A 19,282-nucleotide genomic window follows, 5' to 3' on the forward strand; every position below is an offset into this window, starting at 1 on the left:
CAGCACCAGGTCTCAGGTGACTCCTTTCCAAGGAAAGATGGCCAACTGTGCTCCTGCACCCCAGCCTGTCCCGCAGAAAGAGCGAACCGACGACTTTGAACAAGCCTACTTATTACACGATTGGAAAACAACCGTGCAGCACGCTGCACGTCCCACCCCCTGCAGACAAAACACAGGTCCCTGCTAACTCAATCACCCTGACAGTTGTCTCTGGGCTTGCAAGGCTTCGCTTACTACAAAGCATGCAGGAGGGCTAAGGCAAGGAGTCAGGAACGCTATTCAAATCAGACTGACTTGGGGCGGGGGATGGAATTTATATGGATTAAACCGTGTCAAGGGCACACAAGTCAGATGTAAGAGAGGCTGCGTATCTGCATGAGAAAGCAGGCTGGGGAAGAAGCCAATGGCAGGGCTTTGGCAAACTCTGCTTTTCAGACAGGCGAGGGGGAAGAAAAAAGCTTGAGCATTACGGAAGACTGAAGAGGAGTTGGCAACTTTGCCGAAGCAAGCAGTGATTGCTCCTAGTGCTTGTGTGAATAACAATCCCTAAACAAAATTCCCATTGGCTTCAGTAAGAGATTCGCTCTTTTCTACACAAACCTGTTTTTGAAAGGCCACAGAGCTGGTTCCTATCACAGCTGCAGCTCACCCAGGTAAATCAAACACCTAACTGCAGTGTGTTGTACACCACGGAACGCGGCAGGACAAGGGAAGAGCAGCAGGTAGATCGATAGCCTCCAACTCCACAGCACAGCCTCAACCACCACGTCATAGCGACAGGGATCTGGTCCCACAAGTCGGAGCATGGATTGAACAGAGGACCTTGCACCTCTTGATATCAATATTCTTGATGAAGCTGAAAGGATAATGCCGCACTAAATCGCCTCCACTTAGCGAGTACAAGTGTCAAATGCCTTTCAGAAGGACAGAGCCCCGGAGGGAAACCAAGGCTCTATACGAACGCATGGTCGTAAGCACACAACTTCACGCGTGGGCAGCCCGCTTCCACGCTTCCCTCAAAGTGACTGAGGGAGATCAGCATTTGCACAGAAGCGTCAAAAGACTTCATTACTCCAACACGAGGACCGAAAGGTTTTCAGATGACAATCTATTAAACAGAGCGATGGGTGCATTTTATTAACCTGTGTTTTACACACATACCTGCTGGCACTTTTCATCAGCTGGGGTTTGGTGGTTTTTTCTGTCTCAATCTTTGCAGCAAGCCATACAAATACTTCACTACGTATTGGATTACAGTAAACCCACAACTTCTGTAGGAAGCCTCGCCTGAAAACCACAGTGGTCCACTCGATAACGGTTGGAAGACACCGAAAACTAACAGGCACATTGTTCGTTTTGAACAACGCCTACAAGCGCAGACCTCACGCTTAGAGATCAGCAAGGCAAAATACATAGTGGGACATGGGAAAATCAAATGGATTTTGAGAAGACCTGAAGTTATCATAAAATAACCTCATTAAGCCTTAGCCTTCAGGGGTTAAGCTGTTCTCAGGCTGGTCGCAGAGAGCTCCGTGGTGTGGGATGGATTATTTCATTTCACCTGCCTGTTGCAGGTTTGTGCGTTGGCCTCGGTCAACACCAGAGATCAGACAGATGTTGGACCTTGGCAAACACAGTGGTTCGTACACGCTGCTGTTCACACACTGTTCTCCATTGTGCTTAGCCAACAAAAAGTCTGAGCTTTGCAGGCAACACAAGCCAGCGATAAACCCTACCCTTTCAAGTTACAGCATGAAAAATAAGCACGTTGTTACAAGAACTTTGATAAATGCCATTTCTTCAGCAAAGCAGACCTTAAGGATTGAAGGCAGAGTTGGATTCACTGGAAGTACAGCAATTCTCAAACATGTTGCTTTTGGCACATGTATATAGTTCCTGTATATCACTCAATAAGCAGCAAGTAATACCCGGTACAGTATAAGTAAAGACCTGGTTCCAGTCTGATGTCTGCCTTTTAGAGTAACCCATTGATTGCAAGAGTCAAATCTGTATGGTTACGTCATCACTATTCCTCCAAAGTCAGTCTGAAGATCCTGGACACACAAATAGCTTCCCTATGGATTTAAAAAAAAAAAAAAAAAAAAAAAACAAACAACAACTAAAACACACACCACCACCCCCCAAGCCCCAAACCAGTGTTCATTACTCTTTAATACAGCATCCAGCGAAGTAAAAATAAGCCAGCAACAGACCTGGCAGGAATCAAAAAAACCCACCCCCCCAACTTCACAGGGTAAGCTGGGATACGATCTGTTAAATATTGAGAGAATGGTGATCATTACTGGACAAAATGGAGCAACCGCACCCCCATCATCCCCTTCCTCCCATATTTGTCGATGGACACCTCATGTTTTAGCTTTCTCATGTAACAGACACTCATTTTTTCCTTCTCGATATGGTTGTGCATAAAGAGTGCGGAACGACATCGAGGAAGGGGACACCTTCCAGTGCCTTCGCTCAGAGCCGCTTAGGCCTGCGGGAGAAACTCTTACTCCCTCACCTCCTTGGCCTTACTGATTTCAAGTAGGCACGTTAGGGTTGCAAAGCAAGAGAGGTACAGCGAAAGCCCTGCGACGATGCTATGATTTAGGCAACATCACAGCTTGCAAGCGGCACAGCGAATCAATGCCCGTTTCCAGTCACTTGCCTACCAGAAAGAGGGCTACCATCGAAGCCTGGTTTCCTGTCTTTAGATGCTGCGCTTGCATTTGTGGGTGCTGACCAGGGAGCAAGTGCTCGTCAAAGCGTTTAAAGTTTCCAGGACACGCAGAACAGCCTCGTATCAACTCCACTGATTCCGAACCTTCGGCCCCCTGACCGACAGCACCGCAAGCTCAACCCTTGTCACGAGGCACCCTTGCGCTCTGCACCGCCCGTGGTCACAAATTTGTAGGAATTTAATACCTTTCAGGACTCTTTGCCATAACTGACTGAAGCTGCTCACCAGGTTCAAAAGCACCCTGGTTCCGCACAGACACACGTAACGTGATTGAGTTTGTCTTGTTTCCTTAGGAAAGCAAGAGACACGACTATTTTCTTTTATGCTTCCTCTCCACGCGTGGCTTCAGGCAACCCATTCTCCTTCTGCTTATCCATCTGCGAATGTGAGAGAGCATCTACCTTCCCCACAGTGACAGATGCTTAATTAATTCTAAGGGTGAAATTCTCCCCTTCGCAGACAGCCAGCACAGGACCCAGAAAGCACTTGCACCCTATTTTGAGGATTTTGGTGAAACGCAAGCAGTGCACATATAGCGGCTCACAGGGAGGTTATGAATGTGAGATCCTGGTCTACTTCTTAAGTCAACTGAAGCAGACGCATCTGTTATCAAGCCACTAGAGGAGCATTCCCATCGCCTAGGGGCAGCAGCTGAAGTACCACCACCATTCCTCATGTTTAACAGAGCTGTTACCTCATTTCCACAGGCTGCACATTTGTGCTCGTTAGCAATCACCTACCATCATCTCTCTCACCCTCCTCAGAACCAGGATCCTCAATATTTCTAAGTTTGTGCGATACCCAACGGGATCCACCCAATATCAGTGCCCTACGACTCTTCTGTAATACAGCAATGACACCAAAGGCTCTGACTCAAGCTCTGGCTTGAACTCAGGTATATGCTTTGTGGATGCTAATCCAAGTTTGTTTTACAGGAATATTCACAGGCAAATGCTTCCCTACACATCAACCACTATTTGCTGTACTCTACAGGACTATTGAAACACTTTCCTCCAGAGAGCAGATGCCATATGGGTACGTAGGCTCAATTAGCACATGCTGACAGATAGCAAGACACTTAAAAAAATTTCAAAGTCTTGGCAAGCTTGAAAAGTTACTGTATCGATTATGTCATATCGCATCTTGTGGTGCCTTAACTTTTGAGGTTTCTGTGCTGGGAAAGAAAAAAAAATCAGAAAGGCAATAGGAGAGATTAAAAGGAAAAGATGGAGTGGGCTCTTCAAGGACGCACCAGGTTGGGAGCGATCAGCACGCAACGTGGCAGAGACCATCTTGCCAGCTTCCCTTGCCAAGGGTGGACAAAGGCCCTTCACAGAGCAGACGTTTTATTACTCACACATCTCTGACTACCCAAACTGATCTTAAAGCACTCTGGCATGCCCCAAGGGTCATTAGAGATGACTTCCTCTTTGCATTAATAACGAAACGGCTCTTAACCAAAATTAAACTGGAGTAGCTTAATAGCATTTTACAATTGACAAATCTGAAACCGCTAATTTCTTATTCCCCTCTTGCCCATACAATTAGCAATGGGAGGATACATCAAGGTTCTCTCTCTTAAGAAGTGCTGAAGAATCTTCAAAACTTCTACAGGAGACAGGAAAAAGTAGCACCCCCCCGCAATTAAAGGATTTGACACTACCTTCAGCGCTGTGCGGGGACTCCACAAAAGCTCAGACAAAACGTGGCTAAGCAAAACCAGAAAATGCTGGCTGCTTTTCCCCATTGGAAAATTGATGGCATTGCGAGGCCGGGTTTCATCCTCTGCTCATGCACAGACGGATGATTCACTGCATCCCTTCTGGCCGGGAAGCGGACATGTTTGCACACCGGCTACCACACCCCGCAACTGCAGTGCACACCTTGCAGCGAGTACCAGCTGGGCAGAGCACACCACCCTTCGCCTCCCGGTAAACAACCGCCTGTACCTGCAGACAGTTACAGACTTATAAAAAAAAAAAACAACCCCAAAACCAAAAGAACAATACTTCCCAAGCCCACCTGTGCGGCTTAGAAGCCGCTTTCAGTTTGCAAAATAGGAATTTCAGTACCCGCAGCTCTCGGGTAAAGCTCCTCAGTGCTGTAATGATTTCTGAAAAATGATTTAGGAATAGTAGTCACAGGAAGCCTGGCCGACTTCTCTCAAAGAGTCCTGTGCCCTGCTTCTCAGCCCATGAATTTATGGAATGTGAATTCAAAATTCACTAGCGCTCTGGGAGGGGAAGGGAAGCCACCAACTAATGCAGCAAACTGGGGCAGACTACAGATGCTCTGCAACAACTCAGGTCTTTCCATTTCTGTTTAACCCATGCAGCAAGAGCAAACGAAGGCAGTCACTGCAACAACCCAGGAGGAATCGAACGGCCATTCCAGTGATCCGTGATAAGCAGTTTCCCCCCTCCAGAAAGAGCACCCAGCTCCCCTCCGCAATATTTTTGCTACACCACCTATTCCACTGAGGCTCTGACACTGGCACGATGCACACCGAACATCTCATCCGGAGAAGTGTGACACTAGCAGAGCAACCACAAAGATCTCTCCTGTCTCTCTGTCAACACAGGAAACAAAAATAAAGGACAAAACCAGCACCTCCATGTAAAAATCAAACCTGACTAGGGGAAAATAAAGTCCTGCCTGGTCACCCCACGCTCATCTTGCAAGGGCCTGGTGAACAATATGCCAGAACAAACAAGCTCTTGGACAGCCGAGTCGCCTTACGACGAGATCAGTGTGTGCCAGCAGGAAGCAGAGCGGGAACTGGGGTGGGAGGAGAGGCACCCGCAGCCTTTCAAACAGACCTGACCTACAGGCAACGCCACTCGAGCAACCAACACATTCATCTCTGCTCCAAACAAGTGAGGTGTGTTTAATACACGCTGGATGGGAACAATCTCAGCAGTGAAGACTCACAGCACGGAGTTTACACAGAGAACTGTGCACTAGGGGACATCACACCTGAAGGTCTCAGTAGAGGCAATTTTAGGGGGTGTTGGGTCCTTCTTGGTTTCATCTCAATGCTTAAAAATGGAGCTGGACTATGACTTTGCGGAGAGGCGCTTCAAAGCTCCAAGTTCAGTGTCCCTAGACAAAAAGTGATGTTAAAACTACAAAGACTCAAACACTTGTTGCCCCAATACTTTAGGGAAGTAGATGGAGGCTTGCTGATCAAACAGCAACAGGGAGCAATCCACTGTACTGCTCCTACAGTCGTGCTGAGAACCTCTCTCGTACACCTTTATGAGCATCAACTCGAGGGAAAGGATCAAGGAACGGTATCACGTTGAAGCATACATGTTAATAAGGGGATGAAATAGCAAAGGGGAAACATCTTTGGCTGTTTTGAAGGGAAGTAAAAATATATGGTCATAAAAAGAAATAGATTTCTTAGATTAGACAGGCAGAAAAGCATGTTGCAGAGCACATTTCCAGAATGTTTTCAGAAACCTGCTGCAAAGCCTGTGGCAAGAACTTCAGCCTTTGATAACACGCCGGCTGGCAGCCTGCAAGCAATCTTCTGCTGCAGTCCTGTTGCTCTCAGAAACATCTCTTTTGCCAGCAAGCTCTACCACCTGATGCTCAGCTCGCTCACATCCCTTCTGCACCACTGTCCCTGCTGCTTCGCTTACTTGTATGAAGAAATGGACATAAAAGGGGGGCACAAGAAGGAACAGCTGTTTATCCCAGAGTGGTGCCTCAAACTTGATTCACTGCCAGTTCCTTTCCCCCTTCTCACCTTGGTTTATGCACTGCACAGATGTTTAGCTCCGATGCCTGCTTGCTTTCTCAAGTGCCTTCTTGCAGCAGCTGGTCCCCTGAGACAGGCTTTCCTCCCCTGGCTCTCCCTCCTGTTACAGGCAGATGGATGGCTCGCTGCTCTCCCGCGGGAAAACTGAAGCCTTCCACCTCTCACGTTAACCGCAAGAACCTTGAAAGAGAAGGTTATTTTTCCTCCCTCCTTCGTTTTTCTTTTTGCCCAAGCGTACGCCTGCCCCCACCGGCAGTACGCCAAAGCCTTCGTCGCATACCCGGCTGCTGTACCAGCACCAGAAAGCCCACCCCCGCGGCGAGGGCGGGGGAGAACGCGTTCAGCAGCTCTTGCTGCGCTCACATTGAGCAAAGTTTGCTCGGGGCTGAGGTTCGGCACGACCCCGGTATGCCAGTTACTTCCCCAACCAAAAGCAACGGGGAACTTAGCAAGGAACACAAAGAGAAATGGTGTGGTGGCGCCCACGTCGCAGAGCGAGCCACGAGATAATTCACCTCTCCCTGTTAGGCCCAAACAGAAAGACTTCAAACGGCGGTGTCTAATCGATAACCTATTTTGATGGGAGCAATTTTTTTCTCTTCCCTGGGGGAACATTAACTGAGATACAAAGAAGGAATGATGATTTAAGCAGCTATCCAAAAAATACCCCCGCTTCTGCTCTTCTGCATTAATAACTTCTGGATAAACTGAACTTCTCTGCCAGGTTACGTTAAATTTAAGTCACATTCCAGAAATATCCAATTTCTTCAATTTTATTAAAATTGAAAACCGGTCTGTCAGAGGTGTATTTTCATGAGATACAGTTCTTGGGCACTATATTCTATATGGATGTAATTATTCTAGCTATTCATCACAGAACCACAAATCCAACCTTCAAAAAAATATCATAATGCAAGATTCATTGAATCCAGCTGATATTAAATATCAACAGGGCTCCATTATCAGTTTTTGTATCTGAACACTGTAATATCAGCTATTACTCTTTTATATTAAAGTTGTATCTTTGGAAGAGAATTACTTCCCTTGGCAACAACGGTAAATGTTAACTACCTTGAATATTTCAGTCACATATACATTATGTATAAGATTGTGATCTGCTAAACAATAATGGGGAAAAACAGAAAGCGACAAAAAGATTTGCTTTGCAAAAGATTTCTTTCTGTTCTCGGAGAAAAAGCACACGCTGTACAAGGCAAAAAATATTTGGAATAACGTGTCAAGTCGTCTTCCACAGGGATGCAAGAAGCCGATTTTGCATTTCTGAAAGAATGGAGCTCTGCAGAGCAAAACAAAGCGTTAGAATAAAATGGTTAGTGTTATTTGGATGACAGAAATGCCTGAAGACCCCAAGCAATACTACGGTGAGTTGCGTAAGGCCCGGTACGCGCAAACCAGAAGAGGCCCTTGCCTTTCTTGTGTGGTTGAACCGTAAACTCCTCGCAGCACAGGTAGAGCACAGCGGAGGAGAAAGAGTTCGCACACGTAGCTCAAAGTGGACTACGAAGAGAAGCCAGGTTTCCCCAGCTCCTGTTTAAAGCACTATCCGATAGGTTACGCCGCCGCGACCCCATGGCTTTCAAGCAACGTATTGACGTATTATTCCCATTTCCTGGCTCACGCCAGCCGGCAGGGTTCTGCGAAGCTGCCCAGACGATCTTAGGCCTCAAACTCTGACCTGGATACCCGCGACCAGGCCTCACCTTGACGATGCACGCAAATTATAGATCTCGTTGCTCTCCCAGAAAGTAAAGTTATGTAAACCAGCGTTAGCATCACGTTTAAATTAATGTTTACAGCGGTAAGTAAATTGAAAATTACATTGCCTGCATGCATTACACAAGCTAATTCCACATCCCTGTTTGCAAATATTTACAAAGCTCTAACTCTGTCATTAGAGTAGATACTTACAAATCATTTGGAAACTACCAGTTTCTATCAACTTCATTTTTCATACAGTGAAATTCAGCATTAACGGGTAGCAAAGCAGCTGAGACTCCCCAGCATTTCGTGTTCAAACTCACAAGGCAGGAAGGTGGTTATCGATATTAAGGCAAAGCTGAAGGTTCAGCTGCGGTGCCATTTATGCCAGGTTACGCTGCTGCTCTTCTCTACTCTCCTTCAAAGAGGAGCTGCTCCCTCCCGTTCCTGACCATTTTGTCATCCGATCTATTTGCAGCTGGGTTTACGAACTGGCCACACAGACAGGTAACTCGAGGCAATAAACTGAGCAGTAAGGGGCTACTAAAATGAACACCGCCAGCAAGAAGTTGCCACGCCATGCCCAAACACACGAGCCACTAGCTGCCCTGTCTTTATTACTTTATTCTTTTGTTTAGCTTTAGTTTTTTTTTAGTTACTATTTATTTAGTACTTTATTATTACACAGACTTCAACTGCTGGTCTAACTCAAGCAAGATACGGCTTTTGAAACTTGTAGTTCTATATTAATCATACTGCTGCCAGAAGGAAGCTATTTAAAGTACCAATAACGCTGCAAAAGAGCCCGCAGAGATGTCACTGTCAGGGATACCATATCTACCCCCTCCTGGAGCAAGATTTGGATGTCCTTGCTCACCAGAAGTAGTGCTTGACTTTTTACACACTCCAACTAATTCCACCAAGAGCACTCATACTATTCAGCACCGGTATCTGCACTGCAACCTAGGATTTGATAGCTTCCACATAAAACTTTAAAGCATATGTATATATACACACACACTTTAACGTAGATTACAGACAGTTATAGATAGTAACCCTTGCTCATTTATAAACTGATTTTAATAAAAAGAAAAAGAGCATCTATTATGGATCAGTGTGAAATGTTACAGGTGCTCTTAAAACCCAAAAGGTCAGAGATCTTTAGCAATATTATTGAAGAGATTATTGAACGATATACTCAGTGTTGGCCATTCTTTCTGAAATAATCTATTTTTTTTTAAGATGCAAAAGCATCTGTAAGCATTGTCATCCGGTATCAGAAAAAACACAGTCGTGTCACCACACACGAAACCACACAGCACCCTAAAACCTTAAATAGTTGTCTAATCAAACTGAGTACTTGTGTACAAAAGTGAGTTTTTAAACCCCTTTAAACCTATTACTTAACCTTTCGGCCACCTTCGGCTGGTCTGGCACGAAGTTAGAGATTCACAAGCGACACGCGCTCCCTGCCTGCACACACACACCCCCCCCCCATCCCCACGGAAAGCGCCGACGTAAGCTCTGTTCCTACCGGCAGTCGCTTCAGAGGCCAAGCAAGGAAGGAGCACTTTTGCTCTGCAACAGAAATAAGAACCCAAGTAGAGGAAAGACTGCATTAGCGCACCCAGAAATCCTTCCGAAGCGTGCAACCAGCCACACGTTTATGGGAAACCAGCATCCCCAGTTCAAATACGGACGACGTGAGGGAACAGGCGGGATTCTTGCCCCCTGTCGCATGAAGAGGACAATACATTTCATTACCCATTGCTTCCTTGCGGCTTTTCCAAGGAGTATTTAAAGGTCTTGGTAAACTTGTTACCAAGGATAAAACACATCAATTGAGGCTCCTCTAAGAATGTTCAGCATAAAGCTTACCGCAAAGTAAAAGCCAATATGGAAAAATCACTTCAATAGAGAGCCCAAGCCATTTGATGGACACAATAGAAATAGCACAGAAAAACAGAGCTGACATTTCCTTAAGATTCTTTCAGAACGAAACTTGCAATGGCTATTGATTTTTTGTTTTCTTCACAAGTACATATACATTATTTAATACAACTGAACAGTTTGTAAACCCACTTTCTTGTGCTTTTGAGACACTGATGCCTTTTAGAAGGTTGAAACCTCTGCTGAATACCTCAATTCCATGTATGAAGCCTAAAATACCGCAGCTTAATCTATACAGAAGCAAAACCTAACTATTTCTCTTATTTGACAGGGTGGTCCTTATGGTTTTTAGAAGCTGATGTTCATCGGGCTCCACTTCTCCCTACAAAAAACCCTAACTTCTTTTTATTTTCTTTGTTTGAAAAGGACTTGTTCTCTTTTCCAAAAATTAATTTCTTGCAAGGTCAAAAACTCTCACATTAGGCCAGCAGCCTTTTTGATTTAGTAACATCACCCCTACTACGGCCAAAAAATCAATTACTTCAGAGAACACACCAAGAAAATTTGGTATAAACAAGTATCAAACAATCTTCACAGATAAGTAGTCAGCTTACCCTATGTGGTCTAAAAGGCTTCTATAATATTTACATATCTTAACTGGAATATAGATGTTTTTGTTGGGAAGAATTCAACTGCGCCATTGTTATTTGCATGAAGACAGCCCCTAATATTTCAACAGAAATATTCATAGCCAGTACGCCAGTCTTCCCTACCCTCAGAGCCCAACACCAAATCATTGAACAGTTGAGGTTCACTAAAGATGACAAATATAGAGGAGTGAGCCGGGGCGAGGAGCTCGCAAGCTCTCCGGGGGGTTCCCTGTGCTGCCAGGGGAGCGTGCGACATCCCGGCCTCGCTCGAATGGCTCACCAGCTCTGGGAGACTTGGGAGCCCCCGACCGGCCGGCTCAGGCTCTTAAAATATAGTGTATTTGAGTTTAAAGACAGTCTCCGCTCACTGGTTTTACCAATCAGCGTTTCTTAAAGGCTTTTCTGCACACAGTTTGAGGCTGAGACTAGTGCTGAAAATACGCCAAAATCTGCGTGCCCTGCTAACGCAAACAAGAGGCAAAAGCTTTTGCCGTTTTCCACGTGTGCTTTCCACAGCGATTTAATTCAGGCAGGCAGCTGCATAGGGGAAACTGAGGCACAGAGTGCTACAGGTGCAGCCCCGAAGGCAGAATTCAGGTGAAAACACAGTTATACACATGAATACGTTCAGCGTAATCTTACACACTGGATGGATTCAGTCTATAGAAGAAAAAAGATGAAACAGTTTACCCAATAGCATGGATCACAGCTGCCTTCTACCTTCTCACATTACATAATTCACAGCTGTTAACCAGAAAGCGCATTTTAGCCACTAGTAGAGATTGATACGACTGAGTTTTGAGACCCACTTGCTCACTGCCTTGTTACCTGTGGAATCACACACATCTGTGGAAGGCTAATATGAAACACCTGCTGATCCCTGTAGCAGGATTTTGCTCACATGGCAAGTAAAATAACTGTTGGAAATATGACTTGGCATTTAAACACACACGCACGAGGTGCAAGCTCTGCCTTGCCTGCTACCTACTATCCCCTTTGCGCGTAAGAGGAGCGGAAGCACCACTTAAGGTCCCTGCTGGGCTGAAATCTCACATCCCTCCTTTCCCTTCACTCCCAAAACATAACTTCTGTGAAGGTCCTCTCAAGGCAGAGCCAGTAAAACATTCCTTCTAGGGCACCAGCAGAGCATTGCTGTTAGCCCTCGCTCAGCTTTCCTCCCCGTAACCGATGTAATAAGCTGGCGCACACCACACCTTGCTGCTAAGTTCAGGCCTGCGCTGATCTTCTCATGTACTTACTAAGCTCCCTAGCGTGGGTACGGACAGATATTTACCGTGAGCAGCAGATCTGAATGCAGGTCTCTAGAACCTCGCAACCAAAACCTTCACAAGAAGTTCACGCAAGCTATGTTCCATGCAGCTCTTACAAGCAGCCCTTTCTATCGTGTACATCGGTTAATTTAACTCAGAACCTTCAGATGCCACAGCACAGAATTCTGCTAGTCCATCTACATCGCCACCGACCCGTCTTAACCGTCGGCCTTTTACATTATTTACCGAAATCTGACAGCAGGCACAGCGCTCCACCAAAACCATACGCTAGAACAGGCAGGCCTTGCCCAGATGAGCTTATCGTCTGAAAGACAGAAGAGACAGCATGAGGGGAAAGCCAGGTGTGCCACAGAACATCTGTCAAAAGGTACTGGACAAGACAAATTCACTGCCTTTCAAGCGATAAGCCTAAATAGATTATACTAATAATCTAAGACTGGAGGAGAGGTCGGGGACGCTCGCAATGAAGGGATGGCTCCCTGCGGTGCTTCCTGAAGCTGTACCTGTTACTGCATCCAGGCTTCAAACTCATTTTCCCTGCCTGAAATACCTGACATTTCCTGGGCGCACTATCCAGGGCTATCCGTCAACGTTTTCTTTTGATGGTTATTGCCAGCAGGAGCCTGGTAACGCACGCCAACCGCACGAGCCTCGCGTGTTGCTCTCCCCACTTCGTTCAGTTGCCTAAAGGTTGTTCTTAGTAGTAATGCAGCTACAGAAGTGCAGGCCCAATAAGCCGTAATGCATTTAGATAGCCCCATTTAGCTCAAATGCAGTTTTACCTCCGCAGAGCCGTTCTCCAGAAGTCTGTTTTCAAAGGGAAAGTCAGAGCAAAGCAGAGCTACACAAATCCTACCCGAAATTTCCCAAGGGAGTGCAATTAGGATGCCTTTACTCAGAGCCATTTCAGCGTGCTGCACTTCTTCACCAAAAGCTTTATCAAACGTGAATAAAACATATCAATTAACTGCCATCAACCAAAAGATACTGGAGTAGCTAGGTACGCAGCTACGTACTCTAGTATCCTCTTGTGGATAGCAGTTAATATGCTCTATTCTACTTGTCTATCTTCACTAGGGCATTAACACGTCTAAATGTTCCTACCACCCCACGGAGGTCACCATCACAAAAAGCAAACTGCACACTCAAAATAACAACTTCTTATACCTTAAGAAGGCTGTTTTATCTGTGTAAACAAACACATAAGTACATAGGGAGGCACGCTTTCCAAACACTCTATTAATACAAGTTATTTTAATTTCTGCAGTTCTAAAACCAACTACATTTTCAACCTCGATGAGTTTAAGCAAAAAGACGACTACACGCTGATCTACTGGACCGGAATGAATTTCAAGCACTACTTCAAAACTTATTTGCATAGATAAATATAAACTAGCATGCATTTGCATCTCAACAGGTGCAATTTCAGTTCTTTAAAGACTAAAGCCTCCTTATTTTGGTGTATTTTAAGACTGATGTGCTTTAGGCACTTACCTCTAAGTGTGCGGAAGGAAGGTCACGCTGAAACCCACTGTTACAGAGCCCCTGAATGAGAACGTGGTAACCACAGTCCCCCAGGCAGAGCAAGGAACATGTGACTACCCCCAGATGAAGGGATTTAAGCACTAAGACTAACCTAGCCTTCCCCTCAGCTGTGTCTTACCTTCCAGGTGCTGCAAATGCGTTTGCCTTTTTTTTTTTTTTTTTTTTTAATCCATGTGAAAACTCTTTGCTAAGGCAACAAGTAACTGTAGACTTTCTTCCAAACACATACTAATAATCCACTGTCTCTACAGAACATTTTCAGATCTCTTTGGTGCTCTAGAAAGCACAGGAAAGGCTTAAACTAAAAATCCGTGTTTTTCAGAAGGCTTAGCACCTCTGTATTTTAACCCTGAGGGTTTCACCCTGTTTCTAACTCTTCTGAGCCATTTAATGCTTTGCAGGGAGAGCAAAGGGGGTAGAGAAGTCATCTCGGCTATTAGGATCTTGTAGTAAAGTGAGAATCTCAGTTCCTGTTATGATCTCTGGTTTTTTTTTCCCCTCAGTGAAAAGCACCAGAAAACTTTTAAATCTTTAACGTCTCAAACAGTAGCCGAACAATGAGAAATGCACCACTGCAACAAAGTTTCTACGAAGTCAGTCTGTATGGAACCAGGATAGACCGACAACTACGATACAGAGAGGAAAACATTGCCTTAAATTTGAAGGTGGGGAATGTGGCAGGTTTAACTGGAAACCCAGAAAAAAGCTCATGGCAGAGACTGGATTGGTCGCTGCTGTAAGCAGGCCGCTAAACTTCAGCTAGTTGTTGACGAAGACTCTCGGGGTTACCCTGTATCCCCAGCACCTCTAGTTACTTCCATTTGCCGTTGGTTCCCAAACCCTGCTACGACAGGTTTTCAATGAAGATGCAACAAAATGGGGGCAGATTCGGTTCTAGACTGAACTCTGAATGCGAACGACCAGCAGGTCTCGCACACCACCTGAGCCAGCCTGCAGGCCCTTTGCCACTCGGGCTAGTGAGGAAGTGAAATGTAAATCATTCCCAAAGCACTTGCAGATAAACTGTAAACTAATTAATAGCAGAATTATTGATGCACAGCAAATATTTTGCAAAGAATTCATCTGAAACTCTGTCACCACTTTACAGCATTGATTTATAAATCATTGAACAAACAGTGGCATGTCCAATAAATACTTTATGAATGTTTGCCAACAATCTATCTTACATAATACGATATAAATACATCGCAAATACTGCAGTGTTTGAGTACACTGTTTATAATTTACGACCTGCGTGCCGCCAACTACAGCTACAGAAGCGCTTGTGCCTTTGCCCAATACAGGGGATTTAAAAAGGAATCTGGCCCCACGCTTGTACGAAGTACAAGGCTCGCCTCTGATTATTCCCTAAGGCCAGTCTCTGCTACACCTGTCTCCTCCTTATCAGCCAAGCATGTTTGTCCTTCCTGCCGTGCCTTTTTTGAAGCTTTGGAGGAGTTCCCCATAAGCAGGCACGATCTATAGACTCCACCTGAGTTTCAGAGGAAAAAAGCTCCTTGACATTGCTTAGAGTGCTCTGGGGTTGGCACCGTTTTCCTTTTAACTAACCACTCACCACCAAACACTCCTATTTCCAACACTTCTTACAGCCAATATTCCGTTCATGTGCCCTTTTGTACGTCTGCATCCATCTGCTTTCCCTGGGATGATCCTCAGATAACAAGTTCTTCAGCCAAAGATCACCCTTTTCTTACATTCTTTAGAGCAGCTAGGAGTATGGATCCTGGACCCAGGCTGGGGTCATGTGCAGGGTAGACACAAATACGAACTCAAACAAGGTCTGATTCATTTCCTTATTACATCTCTGAAATGCCCGGTGCTGCGGCTTGTCTAGCTTCAGAGAATACACGAGAAATAGGCCTAAACCAGCCAAACTTTCTTCATGCCTGCCACAACCTTGAAAATGTCCTATAGGTGCGCGTGCATCTAGAGGAAACCACAGATCTCAAGGTTTTAAGATCAGAAAGTGCTACTGTGCCCAGCCTGCCTGACCTCCTGCACGAGGCAGGCCAGCGAAGCCCACCCACCCTGAGATCCTGCGGTCACCGAGACCACGGGAAATTCTCAGGTCAGGCGCGGGGCAGCCAGGAAAGGCAGGCTGTGAGCAACCAGGTTCAATGGTGAAGTCAGCTCTGTGTTCAGCAGGAAGCTGATCTACGTGACCTCCAGAGGACCTTTCCAACGCACATTTTCCCACTGTTCTGTGATGTAATTTGGCCAGCTCCCCGACTTTTAACGAACGAAATGTCCAAACGCAGTTAAGTTCCATCTTTCCCTGAAAATTCAGCCTGAACAAACAAGCAAGTCATAGGATGGCGACTTGAGATGTCTTTTGCTCTAAATTGTTGGGACACACTTTTTTTTTTTTCCCAGCAGAACATCACTGTATATGCTACCCTGCTCTCTCTTTCAACTCTAAATCCCAGGAGGACTTTGGAGGAAAGTGCTTTCCTTTTCCTTCTTCATCAGCCTACCAAGATCCCCTCATTCCTGCTGTTCTGAGAACACACTTTTAGCAAATGAGAGTGCTTCAGATCACTGGGGAGTCCAAAGCACTGATTGAAAGTCACGAGCTGCCATCATTTTTGCGTTATCAAATTCATTTTGCTTGCCTTTTTAATATGCAAAATATCACTGGGGGGTGGCAGGGAAGGGGGAAGACACAGAAGGCTCTTCTGACTATATTTCTATTTCACTTGCACCAACAGTTGTCACTGAGCTCAAGGCCGCGCTGGGGCAAAATGCTGGGCAGAAGATGCAGGCTCTATCCTGAGAAGTTCACACTTTGAATGAGACGCCCTAACAAAAGAAAGGAAGGGAAGTGATATTCCCGAGGTCGTACAGTTACACAGCAGCAGGGTCAGGAACACCCAACGCCGCGCAGTTGAGGCAGCAGGTCTCCCTGGAGCTCCTGCAGTCGCTAATGCAATGAGCTCTCTCGAAGGCCATTGCTTTGCCAACGACAAGGCCCTTCTCCACATCGTCCACAGGAATGCAACAGGAATAAGATTTACTACCTGGCCAGGTGGCAGCTGATCATCTGCATCTCGCCCCCATGAGAGGCAGTAACTTCTGAGTTACTCAAGGCTGCGTCGCAGATGCAGCTGCTGCTCAGTTTGGAATGTCTCTCTTCCTTTTCTGCCCAATTTTGGATACTTCCTAGAGAAAAAAAATACAAAAATTACTAAAAGAAGCATGAATCATAGAATAGAATCATAAAATGGTTTAGGTTGGAAGGCACTGTTAGAGGTCATCTAGTCCAACCCCCCTGCAGGGAGCAGGGACATATGAATGCATATAGCAGCTTATTTGTAGCTGTTTAGAAAACTTGTCTTACCTGTAGAGCTCAATCATACAACAAAAATGAACAAGAAATTACGTATATATTGCTCGCTTAATTTTTAAAGTCACCTAAATACTTGCCTGGGGTGGTGTATCTCCAAGCCGCTGAAGCTCATCACATCTTCGAAGCTGGTGGATAATGTCCGCATCCATCTCTGCGGTTCATTGAAGGCCTCAGAAGTGCTGAGCTAGCACTGAGGGCTGCTTGGCAGTGACTTTGTGGGAGAGAATCCTGCAATCTGCCTGCCTCACATGTCGTTTTTATTTTTGCCATACTAGAATATGTCTTAGCACAGTAATGACAAAGGGGTAATGTATCCCTTGACTCCAGTAATGACAGATATAATTCTCTTCTGTAGACTCATTTGCTTTAACCTGCCCACATATTAAAATGCCAACCACCGGGGCATCAAAGCAAATAATGGGCATTAAGTACTAGCGAAACGACTGCATGAGAAACAAATGAAGTAATATTTGGTACTGCTACCCCACTTAGGACCCAAAACTGCTGTGGTTTTGGATTTCCTGATTCTGCATTTGACCTGTCTACTTAAGTCTTTCTGTTTAACCCTTTTACCAGTATGGGGTTAGGTGAGCTGTATTTTTAAGGGAAAGGCTGGTTTATTCTTACTTGCCATTGATAATTACACTTGCTGAAATAAGGATAATCAGAGCTCATCTTTCCACTGATGAGCAGGAGTCTGTGGTGATCAGGAAGAACACTTTCTGCTCTCACAGGGCACTGGGGAACATGTCGCGTGTCCCTGAAATCTGTCCTTCCCCCTGTTTTCTGGGGAGCGAAGAAAGATTTTAATTCTTGCTCTCTAACAAGCCCAAACTCAACAAAGTCTTTCAGAGCCTTCCTCTGAGGAAGCATTCCAATGCTTGTGCATGGGCAAGGATATCAGACAGGCAATTCCTTTGTCTTAATGACAAGGCTCCAGCTTGATGGACTTACGGCCTGATCCACCCCCTTTCCTTTATATAGGTTTAAAAAAGTGACTAGTGACATTTAGAGGAGCCCCACAGCGAGAACCACCTAAAAATTAACAACCTTCAATATGTAGTACATTAGACCCTTAAATCTTCACGCAACTCAAAAATATCTATAAAAGCACTAGATTTCCCAGGTACAATGTGCCAGATTCCTACAGGGACTTTTTCCAATGGGGAGTGAAGATAAAATTGTGTTTGTCAATCTTCAGAACACTTTCGATTCATTACAGAAAAGGGCAGCTTATTCCAAAAGATTTCTAAATCTCAGCGCAAAATATTGCCAGCCTTGGAAATAACTCCATGCGGCAGACTGGTTTTACAGGCTCTTTTTCCTTGGCTGCAGATCCTACCCACAGCATTATCAGGACAGCATAATTTCAGTGCCCTACTGACACCAGTAAGACAATTATAAGCTAGAGAGACAGGCAGCAGTCAGTTTTTCTCAAAGTCTTCCAGAACCTGTTAATTCGGTCACATCCGTTGTTGTCTTTTGCATAGCACAAAGTTCAACAGCGTTGGTCTGAAGGTCAGCCTGATTTTACCTGATGTTATTTTTTTCTTGCTTGCCCGGGCACCGCACCACCGTCAGCTCTCACAGGAGGACGGCAGCCTTCTTTGGGAGCTCGGTGGCACGCGGCGCTCAGACACGGCGCAATGACCACAAAGATGCCATCGCAAGCAAACATTCAGTAGCGAGTCCTCTTCAGTAAGGCCCCCTTTGCTGTTTGCTTGGAGAGGAATCATCAGGGGCACGGCAGAAAGTTTGTATTTCTTGGGTCCTACCTGGACTCCTGGTGAGTTGCTCCATCCTCCCTTTCAGAGCAGCCACTTCCCTCACAAGAACTGTATGAAGAGGAGCAGAAAGACCTTCCCTAAAAAGAGTTTGGGCATATTTTTAAGCTGAAGTAGCAATATGATCGCATGATTCCAGGTACTAACAATTTTAAAACAAAAAACAAATACAAAAGAACAAGAGACTGGAAATGAAAGTTTTACAGTTCTGTTTTTTTACATTACAGTTGAAGAGCAAGTTTTTTATCAAATTTCTTTGGCTTTAATTGCAGCCATGGTAGATTACGTTTCAATTTCTGTTACATCTAGAGTCCCAGAGAGGCTGCTACAGAGCCCTTTGAGTTTGGTCGCCACAACCAACACTAGTTCAGGTAGCTCAGTACACGCTGCAACAGCTTCTGCTTTGATGTAAAGCAATCCATGACATTAATATTCAGCTCTTCATGACCTTTAGCACTTAAGTAAGGTACAACTTCATGTCTTCAAAACATTCTTGGAACATTACCTCCTTAACTGTCAAGAATACAAA

The sequence above is a fragment of the Phalacrocorax carbo genome, chromosome 24 (assembly GCF_963921805.1).
Source record: "Phalacrocorax carbo chromosome 24, bPhaCar2.1, whole genome shotgun sequence".
Lineage (NCBI taxonomy): Eukaryota > Metazoa > Chordata > Aves > Suliformes > Phalacrocoracidae > Phalacrocorax > Phalacrocorax carbo.